Source organism: Macaca thibetana, chromosome 1, assembly GCF_024542745.1.
Source record: "Macaca thibetana thibetana isolate TM-01 chromosome 1, ASM2454274v1, whole genome shotgun sequence".
In the NCBI taxonomy this organism is placed as follows: domain Eukaryota; kingdom Metazoa; phylum Chordata; class Mammalia; order Primates; family Cercopithecidae; genus Macaca; species Macaca thibetana.
Window position 1 is genome coordinate 36,686,279 of NC_065578.1, and position 14,284 is coordinate 36,700,562.

General features: G+C 47.1%; 1 protein-coding gene across 1 annotated transcript in view; it reads left to right on the forward strand.

Annotated features, from left to right (window-relative positions):
- UTP11 (UTP11 small subunit processome component) overlaps nt 1–14,284 on the forward strand; it is a 594,364-nt gene that overhangs the window by 198,703 nt on the left and 381,377 nt on the right. The window lies entirely within an intron of this gene.

Here is a 14,284-nt window from a genome sequence, read left to right on the forward strand (position 1 = left end):
CGACCACATTCCCCTTCCTTTCGCTGTCTCCCCCCCGCACCCAGCTCGAACCAGCCCCGACGGAAGGGCCCGCCGCGCCCCAGCTCCCGGGGAAGGGGGCGCTGGGGAGGAGGACGGGGCAGCTACGAGGGGACTCACCTTCGTGCTGCCAGTCGCGGCGGGGGCAGGCCCGGGAGGGGCGAGGGCGCGGCCCGCTCACCCGCCCGCTGCGGGACTGTCCTGGGCGCCCGGCTCGCCTGCGCTCCGCCCGCCCGTTCCCAAGTTGCTCAATCTGCGGACGGCTCACGCCCTCGGGGCCAGCGCCCCACCCGGCGCATCGGTCCTCCGGGGCGGCCCGGAGCGGCCCTGGTTCTCTGCAGTACCCGATCGAATGCCCTACTCTGGCCGGTCGCTCCGGGCTCTCTGCCCTGCGCTGGTGCTCTCCGTCGCGCCTCCGCTCGGCCGGAGCTCCCAGCCCGGAGAGGGGCCAGTCCTCTGCGAGCACGAGGGAGGGAATCCCCCCCTTCGCAGTCCCACCCGCGAGCCGGCCCCCCTTCCAGGGATCCGCAAGAAAAAATGGACTGGAGCGCCGGCCCGGGAGTCCGCACGTCCTTGCCCGAAGCTGGCGCCCTGCGCTCCGAGCGCGATTGGCAGAGGGACAAGTCCCCGGGACCGTGGGGCAGACCCTCTGTCTTTGTCCCCTGCCCCGCCCCGCGCCCCGGGGATTCCACGCAGCCAGAGAACCCGCAACAACTCCGCTTCCGCAACAACTCCGCTCATCTTGGGGTCAGAACTGGGGCCGGAGACCCTCGTGAAAACCCCAGTTTCCCCATCAGGAACCTGGAAAGTGACAAGGAACAGGCTCAACAGGGCCTGGTGGTCCTGACCGCACCCTCTCCCCCTTCAGGGTCAAATCTGTGCATCTTCCCAGTACAGAAGAAATACCAAGGCTATCAGATCCTGGGCACCGAGGTGAGGACACCTCCAGAGGCAGCTGGTAGGTGAGAGTGAGGGAGATCATGGAATAACACTTAGATTCTTGTCTGGCTCTATCACTTACCAGCTGTGTGGTCATGCCTAGGTTACTTAACCTTTCTGAATCGCAAAGTTTTATCTGTTTTGAGGGTTCAATGAAATGAAGGCTACAAACTCCTGGTTAATGGTAGGAACTCCATAAATGTTTGTGGAATGAGTCTTGAACAGCTACAGACACCTGCAGTGACCCAGATGATGTTGAAGTCAAGCCTGAAGAAGGGAGGGAAAGAGACTCACTTCTTAGAGTGGCAAACAGCTGTTCTCCAGCTTCACTTCAGATTGGGAAAGAAAAATGGGCTAAAACTATAGTTAGTGGGAGTTAAGCTAGAGCAGAAAAGATGTACTGATTGTGTGTGGGGTGGGGGTTAGTAATCAAGACAGGCTGTGGAATCTCCCTCTTAGGAGAGAAGGGGGAACCCTGACTATTGAGTTTAAGGGCACAGGGTCATTTACGATGACAGGAGAATGGATGTAATGACCCCTAGAGTGTCCTGATGGCCAGGGAACAGGGATGGTGGGTAGCCAGAAAAAGTGGAGCAGTTGGGTTCGAAATGCCCAGTGTCTGGGTTCATTCAGCCAGAGCATTGCCAAGTTTGCAGGAGGCAAACAGCCATTTCCGAGTTGGTCCAGGGGCCTCCTCCAACCTCCAACCCCCTCTCAAGTCCCTCCCCTCTCCCCTCTGCCCTGAGCCTTCCCTGCATCTAACCGGCCCTTGGCTCTGCTCCGTGTCTAATCAAACAGCCCCAAATGCCGAAAACTCAATGTTTATTTTATTTTATTTTTTTACACACTTGCATAACTCTCTGACAAGCCACGCCAGGCATTGGGCTTTTTGTTTGGTTTTATTTTGTTGCATTTAGGAAAAAAGAGAGAGAGAGAGAGAGAAAAGAGAAGAAATAACACAAACCACACAGCCCTAGAAGCTGTCCTAGGCCAGGCAGTGGGCTCGGGTTTCCTGCCTGAGGAAAAGTCTGTGGAAGTTGGGGGGCCTAGCTACTAGGCTCAGGAATGAGTGAGAAGGGGAAGAAAGCCACCTGGGTCACAGAAGATAATGAATTAGAACCATGTGACAATAATGGGTGAATAAGAAAGAATGTTTCTTGTGCATCTAATGTATGCCAAGCTCTGTGTTTTGCATATATATTCTGTTACCTAATTTCGCAACCATTGTAATTCCTTTCTTTTTTCTTTTTCTTCCCCCCCCCCCCATTTTTTCTCATAAATGTAAATTCAGAGCCTCAGAGACAAGTCAATTGCTCAGAGACACACAACCTGCAAGTGACCAGCCCCGTTCAGGTTATGCCAAATGAGTAGTTTCCCTGGGAAAGTTGTGTTGCTCTAAATTTGCATATGCTGTGCATTCTGCTTAGAAATGTCTTTTTCTCTAATCCTTCTTGTGCCATCCTTCAAAAGGTCTGTACCAAATTTCGCCTGACCACCTCAAATGTCAGCCTCCAAGCCTTGTGTAGACCTGTACATCACCCATCATTGGTCAATGATGGTCTCTTCCACTGCAGTGTGAGTTCCTTAAGGTCAGGGACTGTGTCTGATTTGTCCTTATGATCCCAGCACCATGGACATACTTAACCAACATTCAGTAAACTGAACCTCCAGATCACCAGGACTGTACCTTTGTAGGTCCTGCAGGCTTACTCAGATGATGTTACAGGTCACTAGCTGTAATTACCCAGGCCAAGATCATCATTCTCATTAGAGACCAAAGGTCAGTGGACCTGGGCCAGGGTTGTAGCTCCTAGAGATTAGGAAAGTTCCTCACACTTTATGTCACTTTGCAAGACAAGAATTATTTGACCACCTTCATTGTCACTGTATCACAATACTTTCAGCTATAAGAAATAGAAGACCAATTCAAACTAGCTTAGACAATAGGAGTGAATTATTATTTGAGCATCAAGAAGGGCTGATATAAGAATGGTCTAGTAACTCAACAACCCCATCAAGAATCAAGTTCTTTCCCATATTTTCATTCTAGCACCCTCAGTGTGCTGGTCACAGCCCTCATGAGAAAAGATGGCTGCAGGAGCTCCAGACACCACATCTTCACCCACCAAGTCCAGCAATTAAGTCCAGCTGTCTCTTTTTAATAGTTAATGGGATTACATGCCCACCAATGAACCAATCACAGACAAGAGGGATCACGCTGCTAAAATTAGTTTAGACCAGTAAGGATTTACCTGAATTACCTGTGGAAGAGTCTTCACAGACAAAAGCAGAACTCTGTCAGCACTGAAGAAGGCTTTTGAATTGGAAACTAATGGCATCTGTGATCATTACTGTTACTCTAGAAAAAGTTGACTTTGTTATGGTCAATTTACAGGCTCCCCTGCAAACTCTAGTCTCCATAACTCTGTTGTTCTCTGAAATACTTCTTTCCCTTTCTTTCTTTCTTTCTTTCTTTCTTTCTTTCTTTCTTTCTTTCTTTCTTTCTTTCTTTCTTTCTTTCTTTCTTTCTTTCTTTCTTTTTTCTCTCTTTCTTTCTTCTTTCTCTCTTTCTTTTTTCCTTCCTTCCTTCCTTCCTTCCTTCCTTCCTTCCTTCCTTCCTTCCTTCCTTTCTTTCTTTCTTTCTTTCAGAAGAAGAAGAAGAAGAAGAAGTCTTACTCTGTTGCCCAGGCTGAAGTGCAATGATGCGATCTTGGCTCACTGCAACCTCAGCCTCCCAGGTTCAAGCAATTCTCCTGCCTCAGCTTCCCAAATAGCTGAGATTACAGGCACGCCACCACGCCCAACTAATTTTTTTTTTTTTTTTTTTTGTATTTTTAGTAGAGACCATGTTGGTCAGGCTAGTTTTGAACTCCTTATCTCAAATGATCTGCCCACCTCAGCCTCTCAAATTGTTGGGATTACAGGCATGAGCCATTGTCCCGGCTAGATCTTGTCATCCTTTCTTTCATGGAGGCAATATAGCATAATGGCTAAATGCATGGACACTAGAATTGGCCCTGAGTTTGAAGCCCATCTCTACCACTGACTAGCTTAATGTCCTTGGGCAAGTCACCTCACCTCCCTGAGCCTCAGTTTCTTCATCTGTTAAATAGGTATAGTAACAATATTAACCCACCACAGTTCTTATAGGGATGACCTAAGATCATGCATTTAAAGAGCTTAGCACAAGCTTAGGAATTATAGTAAGTACTTAGTACATGCTGGCTCTTCTTATTAGCTATAATTTGGTTAGTGCCTTTATTAGATATCAACTGAGCACTATTGTATCCCAGGCACAGGGCTGGAAATGGAGGTTAGAGAAATGAGTATCATACTGTCTGTCTTCCTAAGGAACTCCTGGTTTAGTGAGGAAGGCAGACTCAAGAGCCTGGTGAAAGGGTAAATGAGGCAGAGTGGTGGGACAAAGTAAGGGGTGACCGTGACTCCTTGAGGGAATCTGAGAAGGCTTCTTCAGGGAAGAAATCCTTGAAAGATTTATTGGCATTTTCTAGGCACACATGATCAAAAGGCGTTCCAGGCAGAGGGAATGGCAGGTGCAAGGGCCCGGAGGCCTGCTGCATCATGTTGCCCTTAGTGCTGTAAGTAGTTCTGCGTCGTGGATATTTTGGATGAGAGAGGTGGAGAGGTGGAGAAGAGGGCAGCAGATGGGGTCTTTCCAAAAGGACCTTATGGTACCAGGCCAAAGAGCAGGAACTTTACCCTGAGGCCAAGGGCAGCCCCTGAGTGTCGATGAGGCAGAAAGGCAGGACCAGAGTTGTGCTTTAGAAGTGTCTTGCTGCTCTGGTGAAGGCTGAATTTGAAGAGGCGAGACTGAAGGGAGTGAGGGGCCCCCGTAAGCAGTAATAAAGTATATCATTCCCAAGAACACTGCCCAACTCCTCCTTCTTCCTCTCTCTCCACCTCCCTCCCAGGGGGCCTGCTGTGTCCTCTGGAGCCCCATACCAGCAGAAACACACCTCTCAGATTCTCCACCTTGTTGTGAGTGAGTTCGGGGTCCTCTAACACACACCAGGGATGCCATCCCCTTTGCCCAGCAAAGTCTGGCAAAACCACTCATTCTCCCTCACGAGGGTGTGGCATCTGCCTCATTCCACACCGCCCCCCTGCCCTCCCTTTTGTAACTGTTCCTCCTATTCTACCTTCCTGCTCTCCTCACCTGGGTTATTTCCCTCATGCCCTGCTGTGCTTTCTTTGCTCACACAGGACCTTGGCATCTGTCTCGACGTCCTCTTCTCTGTGGCAGACTCAAGCATCATGTTGGGGACCTCATGTCAGTGCTACTCCCAACACCTCTGGGACCTCCTGGACTAGGTCGATACTCTTGTCCACTCCACTTTCGTCTCCCATTCACATGGCCACCCCCTCTTGACCTCATCAAAACTACTCCATCCCTGAAATCATAGGCTTCAAGATCCTTAGACCCCCAAATCTAACCTTCTTCTGCTCCCAATCTCTCATGCCCTTCCTTCTAATTCAGATTCTTGGCATTTCACCTGCCGGATGACGATTTCTGCACTGGCCTTGCCTCCACATCTTAACTGCCCCACAAACCCCCTGCCAGTTCCTGCTGAGCTCCTCTGGACAGTCCCCCAGCTACCTAGGACAGTGCCACTGCAAATCCACAGCCAGCCTCCACTGGAGCTTCAGCAAGCCCACGATGACCATGCAGACTTCCCCTTCCAGCCCCTCCCAGCCTCTCACTCCCTCCCAGTCCTCATCATCAAGCAGCTAAGATGGCCAAGATTGACCCCTTTCAACTCCCTGCCCCTAAACTTAAACTCTTGAGCCCTGCACAGAACCTCTTTCTCCCCAGATTTTCTCCTTGGAAACAGCGATGAAGCTGATAAAGCAGGAAACTGGGAGTTGTTTTGCATTCTTCTCTCTCTCACCTCCCACATCCATTCTATTGGCAAATTCTGTTGGATCTGCCCCCAGAACCTTTCCTGCTTTAAGTCAGTTTTGCTGCTTACCTGGCCCATTGTTAGTGTCCCTTCCAGGTTGCCCCACTCCCACTCTATCCCCCACCAACACAGGCTTCACGCAGTAGCCAGAGTACACTAACAATTATAAAGCAGATCCCATCATTTACTCCCCTGCTTAAACCTTCCAGTGATTTTCCATCACACTTAGAACCAAATTCAAACACCATCCCTTATAAGGCTACATCCCTCCAGCTTCATACATCGCCTCTCTCTCTACTTCAGCCCTATCAGGCTTCTTTCAGTTCTTTGGTAATTCCAGACTCTTTCTCATCCCAGGGCCTTTGCACGGGTTCTCTGCCATCTTGTCCTTCCCATAACTCTTCATATCGGCCATTTCTTTTCTTCTTTTTTTTTTTTTTGATTAAAAAAATTTTTTTAATAGAGGCGGGGTCTCACTATATTGCCCAGGCTGATCTCAAACTCCTGGGCTCAAGCAATCCTCTCACCTTGGCCTCCCAAAGTACTGGGAGTGGGCATGAGCCACTGTGCCCAGCCTCTTTTCTTCCTTCCAATCTCCACTTAAAAAATATTTTGTTAGAAGGGCCTCCCCTTACCTCTCCATCTGAGTAGCTCCCCCACTATTTCATATCACAGCTTCCTTTCTGTTGCAGTATATGTTGTATTTGTTTGTTGGTTTTATTTTGATTTTAGAGATAGGGTCTCTGTTACTGAGGCTGGAGTACAGTGGCACAATCATAGCTCATTCGTCCACCTCAGCCTCCCAAGCAGCTGGGACTACAGGTGCGTGTCACAATGCCCAGCTAATTTTTTACTTTTTTTTTTTTTTTTGTAAAGATGGTGTCTCACTGTGTTGCTCAGGCTGGTCTTGAACTCCTGGCCTCAAGTGATCCTCCCACCTTGGCACTGGGATGACAGGCATGAGCTGCCATACCTGGCCCTATTTTGCATTTTGTAGCCATTTACTCGCATGTTCCTGTGCTAGACTCCAGTTCCCAGACCTTCCATGTGAAAGAGTCCCCTTCCTTTCCACAGTTCTCACTCTCCCGGCATGATCCACGGCTAAGGTCAGCAGCAACCTCCTTATCACCGCAGTCTGTGGTTCCTTTGTCTTCTTCCTTCTCTATCCCTCTGTAATTCTTGACACCTCCACCTTCTTGGAATGCTTCTCTCCACTGTCCTGGTTCCTGTTTCCCTGTATATCTGTCCACCTGCCCTCCCAGCCCTTAACTGTGGACAAACCCAGGGTGATTCCCGGCCGTCTGCCTTTCTTGTCAACCATGAACTAATATAGCAGAAAGCACAATTCCCAATAGTAAGAAAAGTAAGTGTCAAGTTGGCTAGGCCATGGGAGAAACATTGTACTTTTTGTTTCTCTGCAAGTATTTTTTCAGTGGGAATAGTACTGAAATCGGTAGACTTTGAGTAAAGCAGATTACCTTCCATAATGTAGGTGGGCCAATCAGATGAAGGCCATAAGAGGAAAGAATGAACTTCCCTGAGCGAGAAGAAATTCTGCCTTTGGACTTGAACTGCAATACCAGCTCTTCCTTGGGTCTCCAACCTGCCAGCTCATCCTTGCAGATTTTGGATTTGCCAGCCTTTATACTCATGTGAGCCAGTCCTTAAAATTCAGTCTCTCTTTCTCATTGGCTCTGTTTCTCTGGAGAACCCTGACTAATAGAGTAGGTGCTAAATAAATCTTAACTTAAAAAATCCCAAACTCTTTCCTTAGTGAAATCTTTCTCACAGATCCAAATATGAGGTCTGAGAGTCAGGACACCCAAGTTCTAGTTCCAGGTTTGCCACTTGCTGGCTGGATGACCTTATCCAAGTCTCCCAACGTCTGTAAACCTGCCTGTCCCTTAGTCTTTCCCACCTCCATCAACAGCACCTCCAGCTATCCAGATAATCAGATTAAAACCCCAAGAAGTCATTCTTCTAGATTGCTGTCTTTCCTTTATTCCCCGTTCCTGATCATCAGCAAATTGTTTCACTTCCACCTCCAGAGTGGATCCATGTGTCAGACTCCATCACCTGGTCCAAGCACCACTGTCACCTGCTTGGGTGATGCCTCAGACCTGCTGCTTATCTCTCAGCTTCCCTTTTTCCCCCACCACAGCAGCCAGGGTGATTTTTTAGAAATATAGATCAGATCATAGCACTTGTACTGGTTTCCTATTGCTGCTATAACAAATTATAACTTAGTGGCTCCAAATAACACAGGCTTATTATTTTACAGTTCTAGAAGTCAGAAGTCTAAAATAGGTTGTTAGGGCTGCATTCCTTCCAGATACCTTAGGAAGATCTGATTCCTTGCCTTTTCCACCTTCTAGAAGCCACTTGCATTCCCTGGTTCACAGCCCCCTCCTTGCATCCCTTTGACCTCCACTTTTGTTCTCACATCTCCTCTGACTCTGACCCTCTTGCCCGCCTTTTATAAGGACGCTTGTGCTTCCACAGTGCCCACCCAGATAATCCAAGATATTCTCCCCATCTCAAGCCTTAATAGCATCTGCAAATCTCTTTGTGATGTGAGGTAACATATTCACAAGTTTGGGGGATTAGAATGGAGACATCTTTGGAGAGCTGTCTACCACAGTACTCTTAAATCCTTCCAGTGGTTCCACATTGCTCTTAGAATTAAAGCCAGACATCTCACCTGACTTATAAAACCCTCAGGAACCTACCCCTGCTACCTCATTCTGCCCACCTTGGCCTCCTTGCTGTTCCTTGAGTGCACCAAACCCAATTCTGCCCCAAAGTCTTTCTTTTGCTTTTCCTTCTGCTCTGAGTGCCCCCTCCCAGACCTGCACGTGGCCTGCTCCTTCTTGTCGTTTAGGTCTCAGCTCAAGAGTCACTCCTCAGAGAGGCTTTCTGTTGTCTAAAGTAGCTCTAGTAGATCATCTCATATTGTTTCCTTCATAGTATCTTATCTCTGCTTGACGTTTTCTTGTTCACTGTAGATTGAGCATCCCTTATCCAGAATGCTTGGGACCAGAAGTGTTTCTGATTTCAGATTTGTCTGGATTTTGGAATGTTTGCATTTTGCTGATTCAGAATTCCAAATCCAGAAATCAAAAATCCAAAATGCTCCAAAGAGCATCTCCTTTGAATGTCATGTCTGTGCTCAAAAAGTTTTGGATTTTGCAGCATTTTGGATTTCGGATTTTTGAATTTGTGATGCTCAACCTAAATTTGTTTGTTGTCTGCCTGCTACATAAGAATGCAGGCATCTTCAAAGCTGGGACCTTCAGGAGATTGAGACCATCCTGGCTAACATGGTGAAACCCCGTCTCTACTAAAAAATACAAAAAACTAGCCGGGCATGGTGGTGGGCGCCTATAGTCCCAGCTACTCCAGAGGCTGAGGCAGGAGAATGGCGAGAACCCGGGAGGCGGAGCTTGCAGTGAGCTGAGATCCGGCCACTGCACTCCAGCCTGGGTGACAGAGTGAGACTCCATCTCAAAAAAAAAAAAAAAAAAAAAAAAAAAAGCTGGGACCTTGTCTTTCCTGAATCCCCAGCACTGGAACTCAACCAGTATTTGCTGCTATGTCAATGAGTCCCAGTTTTCTCATTTTCACTATGGGTATAATAATACCTTTTGACTCATCAGGTTTCTTTGAGGAGCAAAGGAAATAATAATAGCTACAGTTTTTAGTGGCCAATGATGAGTTAAGCACTGCACCAGGAACTTTATACTTAAGATGCACTGTTCATGTCTTAGTTCAAGGCCATGTGGTTGCAAGGAACAGAAACCCTCTCAAGTCAGTTCAAGAAAAAGGAGGTTTATTGGAAGGTTATAACAGACAACCTGGTAAACATCCAAGGAGAGGGTAAAATGTGGGAGAGACAGGCTGCTTATCACCCTGCATCACTCCTTCCAGGGGCAGCATGGTCCCTTATCACCACTTTTTTCTGTGCAGCTGGGCCTTCTCTCTGAAGACTAGCTGCTTCTGCTTCCACATGGTCACTTATGGCTCAAAATGGCCTCAACTCTCTGTGAGCTTATGGCGTAGCTGCTTCGTAGCTACTGTCTCTCAGAGGCCTAAACCTCATTCCAGGGAGAGAGAGTCCAGTTGCCCTGGATTGAACACCTTGTTGACCCCTGGTGCCATCACCTGTGGACAAGATGATGAGGTCATGAGCCCTGTGTGGCTGCCTGGGCACATGCCCTCAGAAGGGACTGTGGATGGGACACCATCCCAAAGAAAGAAATATGACTGGGCAGGCACCCCAAAACATGTCCGCAGTAGTGCAAAGCACTGAGCACACACTCCAGCTCAGCTCTCAACTGACATGAGTTCCGTATTTTCCAACCACCTTTTCAGCTACTAGTTCAGAGTCCTCTGGCTCCCTAATAAATGCATCTCCAGCTTGGTTCTTATCTTCACGCCAGTCAATACTTTAAGTTGCCTGCGGCTTATTTCCAGCACATGTATCCTGCTAGTTCTTCAAATTCAACCTAAGAAAAGCTGGATTACTCTTCCTCCAGAAACTGGCTCCTCTCCATTTCCTGCCTCTGACACAGCCTGGCTCTTCCAGGCAGCCTCACGCTGAGCCCTTGGATCTGCTATTGGCCATCTCAGCACCTTGGGAAGAGGTCTTTGCCTCCCTGTCATCTCCCTCCACTGTAGGTCTCCATGTTAACCCATGGCACAGCAGAGCAAGACAGCTGAGGTACTTTGGAGTGAGACAAACCTGGGTCCGATCCCAGCTCTACCTCTTAATCTTGTTTTGTTTTGTTTTTGTTTGTTTTGAGACAGGGTCTTGCTCTTTCACCCAGGCTGGAGTTTAGTGTCACCTTCACGGCTCACTGCAGCCTTGACTTTCTGGGCTCATATGATCCTCCCGCCTTGGCTTCCCAAGGAGGTGGGTCTACAGACACATGCCACCAGATGTGGTGACATCTGGTTATTTTTTGTATTTTTTTTTTTGGAAAGACAGGGTCTCATATTGCCTAGGCTGGTCTCGAACTCCTGAGCTCAAGCACTCCTCCCTCCTCAGCCTCCCAAAGTGCTGTGATTACAGGTGTGAGACACTGTGCCCTGCTCCTTTTAATTTTGCAATCTTGTCAAATCTCTCTCTTTCTCCCTCTGTCTCTCTCTCTCTCTTTTTTTTTTGAGACTGAATCTTGCTCTGTTGCCCAGGCTGGAGTATAGTGGCGTGATCTTGGCTCACTGCAACCTCCACCTCCCGAGTTCAAGCGATTCTCCTGCCTCAGCTTCCCGAGTAGCTGGGACTACAGGCATGCACCAACACGCCCGGCTAATTTTTTTGTGTGTATTTTTAGTAGACACAGGGTTTCCCCACATTGGCCAGGCTGTTCACAAACTCCTGATCTCAGGTGATCCACCTGCCTCAGCCTCCCAAAGTGCTGAGATTATAGGCGTGAGCCACTACTCCTGGCCAAGTCTCTTGAACTTGATAGGTTAAGTGTCCTCATGTGTCCAATGGTGATAATTATAATTTCTGCCTTACAGGGTTGTCGTAAGAACTGATATAATGCATGTAAAGCCTGCAGATCCACATTTTCTCAGTGATTGATTGATTAGTTTCCAACAATGTGCCAAGAAAACAAAGATAAGTAAGATATGATCCCTGGTTTTAATAAACCTGAAGTTTCTTAACAAGTCTGTGTCAAACATGGTAATACCTTTCTTACTCCCTGCCTGACGAGGCCCTTCTGGCAATACATTATTAAAATTAATGGTTAACTGTATTATATAACATTAATTATATGTAAGTATACATTATATATAATATGTAAATGTATATTATACATAATATGTAATTATATATAACTAGTCTCCAGTTATAAGAGCAATTTGTGATTTTTTAGAAAACATAGGGGAGGGTTAGAGTTACCCTAATCCCTCCATTGTGGTAGAATTCATTCCTTCCAGATATGCTGCTTGGCAACAATTGTATCACACGTCACATATGTCTGGATCAAGTGTTACTTTGCAAGTATTCAGCTATGGCATTAAAGATCCTTTCAAGAACCCTTTTGAATGGCTTCTGTAGGTGACACAGCAAATGGTGAGTAGCGACACACATTTATCCTCTCCTCCATTATTAGAGATGTGGGTGGGTTTTTCTCTCAGTGATAAATAATGCAAAATAAACATTATTATTCAGGGGTTCACTTTTTATTTATTTATTTTATTATTATTATTATTTTAGATATGTTATCTTGCTCTGTTGTCCAAGCTGGAGTGCAGTGGCAAAATGTCAGCTCACTGCAACCTCCACCTCCCAGGTTCAAGCCATTATCTTCCTGCCTCAGCCTCCCAAATAGCGGGAATTGCAGGCGCCCACCACCACACCTGGCTAATTTTTGTATTTTTAGTAGAGACAGGGTTTCCCCATGTTGGCCCAGCTGGTCTCGAACTCCTGACCTCAGGTGATCCACCTGCCTCGGCCTCCCAGAGTGCTGGCATTTCAGGCGTGAGTCACCACACCTGACCAAGGATTCACTTTAGTCCAGATCTTTTATACCTGTTGTTTTACTTTGTGCTCACGACAACTCTGTGAGCATTGGGGTACATTATTATCCCCATTGTACAGACAAGGAGATAGAGGGCTTGGCCAATTAGGTAGCTCCCCTAAGGTGGCCCAGTGGCAGCCTCTGGGTTTGGATCCACGTCTGTGTGAACTGTTTTTTTTTTTTTTTTGAAATGGAGTCTCACTCTCTCGCCCAGGCTAGAGTGCAGTGGCTCGATCTCAGCTCACTGCAAGCTCCACCTCCCGGGTTCATGCCATTCTCCTGCCTCAGCCTCCCGAGTAGCTGGAATTGCAGGCGCCCGCCACCATGCCCAGCTGATTTTTTATATTTTTAGTAGAGACAGAGTTTCACCGTGTTAGCCAGGGTGGTCTCAATCTCCTGTCCTCGTGATCTGCCCGCCTTGGCCTCCCAAAGTGCTGGGATTAAATAGGTGTGAGCCGTGCCTGGCCTCTGTGAACTGTTAATACCACCTCGCTCAACCTTGTCGATGGTTAGTGCTATAAACTCGATTTATTTTTGCAGTGCTGCTGTGAGTACTTTCAAGGCTTTTTGTCCACACTGCAAACATGCTCTCCAGCCTCCAGAACAGTGTCCGGCATGTGGTATGTGCCTGATAAATATCAAACTAATGACTGAAAACGGTGGCAGTATACGAGATTGCCTTTTTCACTATGATAGTACCTACACTGGGGATTCTCGATAAAGAAAAAAGACGGAAATGTTATTGTAATGCTAATTTGCACTTCTGCTGGGTGTGGTGGCTCACGCCTGTAATCCATGCACTTTGGGAGGCCAAGGTGGGGGGATAACTTCAGGCCTGAAGTTCAAGACCAGCCTGGCCAACATGACAAAACTCTGTCTCTACTAAAAACACAAAAGTTAGCCGGGCGTGGTGGTGGATGCCTGTAATCCCAGCTACTCAGGAGGCTGAGACAGGAGAATCACTTGAACCTGAGAGGCGGAGGTTGCAGTGAGCCGAGATTGTGCCACTGCACTCCAGCCTGGGCAACAGAGTGAGACTCTGTCTCAATAATAATAATAATAATAATAATAATAATAATAATAATTTGCACTTCTTTGATTATCGATGAGATGAAATGTGTTTTACAAATACCCACCACTACATATTTATAATTTCTGGCTTGTGGATTTTGCTATCCATATTATTTGCCCTCATTGTCTCTATCATGAGACCCCATTAATGTACTGGGGTCTCTGTGGGGTTTTTACCCCTTAAGTTGTGTAAGATTATTATATGGCAAGAATATTAACTATTTGCTTGTCACGTTAATTGTAACTATTTCCTCCAACCTGTTGTTTGCTTTTTATCTGAGATTACATTATTCTGTCCCACAGGATTCCTGAGTATGCATCTCCTGGGTAAACCATGAGTCTCAAAAAGTAGGCAGCAAACTGGACCCAGTGGCACACGTGTGGAATCCCATCGGGCCTTGGGAGGCCAAGGCAGGAAGTTGCTTGAGGCCAGGAGTGCAAAACCAACATGGCAAGACTCCATCTGTATAAGAAATAAAATAAATTGTCCAGGTATGGTGGTGTGTACCTGTTGTTCCAGTTACTTGGGAGGCTGAGGTAGAAGGACCACTTGAACCCAGGAAGAGGAAGATCCACAGCCTGGGTGACAAAGCGAGACCCTGTCTCAAGAAAAAAAAAAAAAAAAAAAGTAGGTAGCAACTGTATCTCGGACTTTTCCTCTCTCAGACCTTTGTCAGGGGTCTGACCACAAAGTCGTGTTTTTTGTTTATTTTTGTTTTGTTTTGTTTTGTTTTGTTTCTTTTTCTTTTTTTGAGATGGAGTTTCGCTCTTGTTTTCCCAGGCTGGAGTGCAATGGCGCAATCT